Genomic DNA, 6,545 nt, shown 5'->3' with positions numbered 1-6,545 from the left:
TAAAGGTGATTGGGTGAACCCTCCGCCAAGCACTTAAATGTGATTTGCAGAGTATCCATGTGGATGTAGATGTAGAAAACTAAGAAACTCATCCATGGACGTTTTCGTGCTTGGCCGATAGTCGATCACAACAAACAAATAAAAATATAAATTAATGTTTGTCTGTGTGTGTGTGTGTGTGTGTGTGTGTGTGTGTGTGTGTGTGTGAAGGGAGAGAGAGATAAAAATAAAAAATAATGAGAGAGATAGTAAAAAATGGTTGTAAAGAAATTGAATCATGGTATGTAAAGAAATCTTTCATAAAACTGACACATTCCACATCATTACGTCCCCTCCTCACAGCCTTACTTCTGCCAGTAACTCGTCTGCTGCGAGGACGGGGCGTGAGTCGTGCTTGGGTAGCTCAGTTGGTAGAGCGCTTGCCCGCGAAAGGCAAAGGTCCCGAGTTCGAGTCTCTGCCAGGAAGCTTCATATCAGCGCAGAGTGAAAATCTCATCCTGGAAACATCCCCCAGGCTGTGGCTAAGCCATGTCTCCGCAATATCCTTTGTTTCAGGAGTGCCAGTTCTGCAAGGTTCGCAGGAGAGCTCCTGCAAAGTTTGGAAGGTAGGAGACGAGGTACTGGCAGAAGTAAAGCTGTGACGACCGGGCGTGAGATGTGCTTGGGTAGTTCAGTTGGTAGAGCACTTGCCCGCGAAAGGCAGAGGTCCCGAGTTCGAGTATCGGTCTGGCACACAGTTTTAATCTGTCAGGAAGTTTCATATCAGCGCACACTCCACTGTAGAGTGAAAATCTCATTCTGGAAACTTTCAATGTAATTGTAGTTATACTTCAGGCAGAGGACAGACTGTCTCTATTCTGAACACAGATTCCTCAGTGCGGTTCACTAAACTCGACACTTATCAGACAGAATGGTGCAGCTGAGGCAGTAATGAAAGAACAGGTAATATCAATACATTAACTTTAGGTCACAAATGAAGTAAATGAGTGTAATGAAAAGTATGCATGTAATACGTTAATTAGAGTTGCGTTATTTAATTCGCTGTTGGCAATTGCGCGGTTTCTCTGACGTTAAGCAAATCGTGAGTTGATGTATTTATCTCGCATTTTTATAGAAGGGCATGTATTCCATATCAACACAAGTACGGCAGCGTCAGTGCACCTTTTTATGCTTCAACACCTGCGCACGACCATTCCACTAACGTACTTAACGTTGTCAGTCATCAGACATACATTCAAACAATGATTTGTACATTTCATTTTAAAATCATTTCAAACTAATTTTTGAGCTAGTTGTTCATACTTTGTACGCTCAGTTTAGTTGATATGTTATTTCAACAACAAACATAACACACTCAATGGAAGTTCAGGAACACACGTGAGCAATGCACAGCAAATGTCAGACAATACTCCATACTGATTGATTACTTTCGTGATACGGCCGCAGATAAAAGATAGTCTGTATTGTCTGCGAAGTAGAATTAACAGAAGAGATCGAGAAGATACAAAAATCAGGGGCACATCTGGTAACGCGATTGGTAAGTCAGGTAGAGAGCATTATGGAGATGGTGAAAAATCTCCAGTGGCAGACATCCCGAGAGGAAAGTCACCCATCCGGAGGAGAGGTGCTGTTGACGGTCCGAGAGCGCTTTCGGAGAAGAGTCAGCAACAAAATACTTCCTCCCACAAACTTTTACAGTTCGCAAAGCGAGCGTCACCGGAAAATCAGAGAATTTAGAACTCTTACTGAAGCTTATAGACATTGTAAGGAGTGTGTCAGAACCCTTCATTGCATAAAACGATGTGACCAGCTTAACGCTATTCTCAGCATTGTGTAAGCACTCAGATATCGATAGTGACAATGTGAGGGCGAAACATGGGAGCGCCATTCTAAGCATTGTCGTGAGACGAGGTCTGTCTGCAGTGTCGGTCGGTCGAGAGCTCGCAGACAGAAGACGCGCCACGCTGCCCTCACGGCTGTGACGGCGGCTCTCACCACACTCGAGGCCTCATTTCATTTATACAGCCAGAAGAGATTTCAATGGCTTAGCTACGCTCGGAGATGGAATTCAAGGTGAAATTCGCGAGCATAGCGCAAAAGTAATTGAAGGGCTAGGCTCGTGATTCTTAATCAGAGTTTGCAATAATCCCATGTTTTGCTTGTCAGTGAAGGATACGTTCTTATCCTCCAAATAATAATAATCATTCTCCACACCTAAAAACACTACTGGCCATTAAAATTGCTACACCAAGAATAAATGTAGATGATAAACGGGTATTAGTTGGACAAACATATTATACTAGAACTGACATGTGATTATATTTTCACGCACTTTGGGTGCATAGATCCTGAAAAATCAGTACCCTGAACAACCACCTCTGGCCGTAGTAACGGCCTTGATACGCCTGGGAATTGAGTCAAACAAACCTTGTACAGAGCGTGTACAGGTACAGCTGCCCATGCAGCTGTACCTGTATCACAGTTCATCAAGAGTAGTGACTGGCGTATTGTGTCGAGCCAGTTGCTCGGCCACCATTGACCACATGTTTTCAATTGGTGAGAGACCTGGAGAATGTCTGGCCACGGCAGCAGTCGAACATTTTCTGTATCGAGAAAGGCCCGTACAGGACCTGCTGAAATGTAGGGTTTCGCAGGGATCGAATGAAGGGTAGAGCCACGGGTCGTAACACATCTGAAGTGTAACGTCCACTGTTCAAAGTTCCGTCAATGCGAATAAGGCGTGACCGAGACGTGTAACCAATGGCACTCCATACCATCACACCGGGTGATATGCCAGATGGCGATGACGAATACACGCTTCCAATGTGTGTTCACCGCGATGTCGCCAAACACGGATGCGACCATCATGATGCTGTAAACAGAACCTGGACCCATCCGAAAAAAATGATGTTTTGCCATTCGTGCACCCAGGTTCGTCGTTGAGTACACCATTGCAGGCGCTCCTGTCTGTAATGCAGCGTCAAGGGTAACCGCAGCCATGGTCTCCGAGCTGATAGTCCGTGCTGCTGCAAACGTCGTCGAACTGTTCGTGCAGATGGTTGTTGTCTTGCAAACGTCCCCATCTGTTGACTCAGGGATCGAGACGTGGCTGCACGATCCGTTACAGCTATGCGGATAAGATGCCTGTCATCTCGACTGCTAGTGATGCGAGGCCGTTGGGATCCAGCACGGCGTTCCGTGTTACCCTCCTGAACCCACCGATTCCATATTCTGCTAACAGTCATTGGATATCGACCAGCGCGAGCAGCAATGTCGCGATACGATAAACCGCAATAGCGATAGGGTACAATCCGACCTTTATCAAAGTCGGAAGCGTGATGGTACGCATTTCTCCTCCTTACACGAGGCATCACAACAACGTTTCACCCGGCAACGCCGGTCAACTGCTGTTTGTGTATGAGAAATCGGTTGGAAACTTTCCGCATGTCAGCACGTTGTAGGTGTGGCCACCGGTGCCAACCTTGTGTGAATGCTCTGAAAAGCTAATCATTTGCTTATCACTATCTTCTATATGTCGGTTGAATTTCGCGTCTGTAGCACATCTTCGTGGTGTAGCAATTTTAATTGCCCGTAGGGTGATATGCTGTGGTTAGTAAATGTTAATGTAGCTTTGAAATTGAAATGATTTGCTAAATTGGCACTCAGCCTTTATTGTCACATTTGTCATTTGTCATTGTCATTACTAATGCTTGTTCATGACAATTCTGAAGTTTTAAACAGACTTAATTAATGAAATCCCTTCTCAAAAGTTATTTAGTACTTAAGAGACCCAAAGAAACTCCTTTTAATTAAAATCATTCTTAGTAACAATAAACTTTAGCCGCTGCTGCTGCATGTTGCCGCTCGTAGCTGTAAACCACATGGAAAAACGAAGTCATCTAAAGAGGTGAGTTGAAAACTTAGGGCCAAAACAGAGACACTGGCACACTACAACTTGTTTTAATTCCGTTGCACAAGTCAGAGACTGTATCACTTGTAAATTCCTGTTCAAAAACGCAGTCAGATAGCTTATCCAGTCGTTAGTCTTAAGTTTTTCATGTAACGATCTGTTGAGGGCTAAAATGACAGTGAAACTGACACTCATACAACACGCACACAGTGTTATGCAGGTTGGATTCAGTTTACTGATAACTCACGTTGCTTATCGAGCCGAACACAGGCAATATCGGCTGTAGCTACGTTACAGGTACTGGTTGTATATACGTTACAGCATTCGTTCTTGACGCACACCGTTGCCGGATGGAACAGAGAAGGGGAGTGTGAAGACTGCAGAGGCGCAACTCGCTAAGACTGACAGAAAGTTGTGACCAGCAACTTCATGAGAATCTTAAAAATATACAATGTGGCAAAAAGCCAAGTATATGCTTGAAAATATAATGAGGTTAAGATGTGACGTATTTATAGGGCCGTATTTCTCGAAATACAAGTTGCTACGTTAGTGTGTGTTGTTCCCTTATTTTTATTTGAGTGCCAGCATCAAATGTGAACCAAAGGGGCAACGGCTACATACATTCACCCAGGGATCCATCTCGTTATAAGCTTTTTTAATTCTGTTTTTAATAGCATTAAAAGTAAAAGTTTTATCAAACAACTGTGGGGATGTTGTCAAGCCAGGAACAGCTGAAGGTGCTATGGAGCTTGTTGAACACTAAACACTGACATTTAGCACATTAGGAGGTCACCCTTGGCTGCGGTTTGCGATAGACTTGTAGTTACACTCTAATCTGTGTGCTACCTGCGACTGAGAATGGCTACTTTGAAATTGAGTCATATCTGAAGTGGTTTTTGTGTAATATAAGAGCACTCCGTCTTCAGACCACAATTGGCCCATCGGGACCATCCGACCGCCGTGTCATCCTCAGCTGAGGATGCAGAGAGGAGGGGCGTGTGGTCAGCACACCGCTCTCGCGGTCGTAATGATGGTTTTCTATGACCGGAGCCGCTACTATTCGGTCGAGTAGCTCCTCAATTGGCATCACGAGGCTGAGTGCACCCCGAAAAATGGCAACAGCACACGGCGGCCAGGATGGTCACCCATCCAAGTGCCGGCCACGCCCCACAGCGCTTAACTTCGGTGATCTGACGGGAACCGGCGTATCCACTGTGGCAAGGCCGTTGCCTGGTGCTTATAAAAGCGAGGAATTAAATGACAAGTTTTTACAAGTTTTTCTTTTCAGGAGAAACGTACACTTGCTCCCTTCGGATAAATGGAGATTAATGGTATCGTTTTTTACTATTCGAGACGACTGTGCCACAACCCCGCAGACAGGCAGTGAGTCACGTACAAAGGACATAGCTTTCAGCCAAAAGGTGCCACAACTGCAGGGACAAGGAGTAACTGAAGTTTGTGGTGCGTCTGCCGCCGAGACCAGAGCAGAGTCTGGGGTTTGACAGTAGTGACAGTGCAGCTTACGGGTAAACTGGTGGAGCACATTTATGACTGATCGTTGTTGCAACGTAAAAAGCATGTCAAATTTAAAACAACGCAAAATCGCCAAGATTGCCAAAGTTTTACCGAAGATCGAAATATGGAGCGTACTTCAATGCGAGATGCTTTTAGTAATTTCCACAACGAAATTCTGTCTCGACATCTGGCAGAAAACCCAAAGAGATTCTGGTCATACATAAAGCACACCAGTAGCAAGACGCTATCAATACCTTCACTGCGTGATAACAACGGTGAAGCCACTGATGACAGTGCCACTGAAGCAGAGTTATTATGCACGGTTTTCCGAAACTCCTTCACAAATGAAGACGAAGTAAATATTCCTGAATTCCAATCAAGAACAATTGCCAAAATGAGAAACATAGAAGCAGATATCCTCGCAGTAACGAACCAGCTTAAATCAGTTAATAAGGCAAGGCCTCTAGTCCAGATTGTGTACCAGTCAGGTTCCTCTCAGAGTATGCTGATAAAATAGCTCCATATTTAGCAATTACATACAACCACTCGCACACAGAAAGATCCGTACCTAAAGACTGGAAAATAGCTCAACTCGCACCAATACCCAAAAAGGGAAGTAGGAGAAATCCACTGAATTACAGGCCAATATCACTAAAGTCAATTTGCAGTAGGGTTATGGAACATATACTGGATTCGAACATTATCAAGTACCTCGAAGAAAACGATTTGTTGACACACAGTCAGCACAGTTTCAGAAAATATCGTTCTTGTGAAACACAACTAGTTCTTTTACTCATGAAGTAATAAGTGCTATTGGCAGAGGATGTCAAATTGATTGCATATTTTTAGACGTCCAGAAGGCTTTCGACACTGTTCCTGACAAGCGTCTTCTAACCAAACTGCGTGCCTACGGAGTATCGCCTCAGTTGTGCCACTGGATTCGTGATTTCGTGTCAGAAAGGTGACAGTTCGTAGTAATAGACGGAAAGTCATCGAGTAAAACAGAAGTAATATCCGGCTTCCCCCAAGGAAGTGTTATAGACCCTCTATCGTTCTTGATCTATGTTAACGACATACGAGACAATCTGAGTAGCAGTCTTAGTTTGCAGATGATGCTGTC

General features: G+C 44.4%; 1 pseudogene; it reads right to left on the bottom strand.

Moving 5' to 3' along the window:
* Positions 1–5,023: 5,023 nt before the first annotated feature.
* On the bottom strand, positions 5,024–5,141 carry LOC126109066 (5S ribosomal RNA; annotated as a pseudogene).
* Between the last annotated feature and the right edge of the window lie 1,404 nt (positions 5,142–6,545).

The sequence above is a fragment of the Schistocerca cancellata genome, chromosome 11, assembly GCF_023864275.1.
Source record: "Schistocerca cancellata isolate TAMUIC-IGC-003103 chromosome 11, iqSchCanc2.1, whole genome shotgun sequence".
NCBI lineage: Eukaryota > Metazoa > Arthropoda > Insecta > Orthoptera > Acrididae > Schistocerca > Schistocerca cancellata.
Note: the sequence above shows the minus strand (reverse complement) of the source record. Positions and strands in the feature narration are given on the sequence as shown.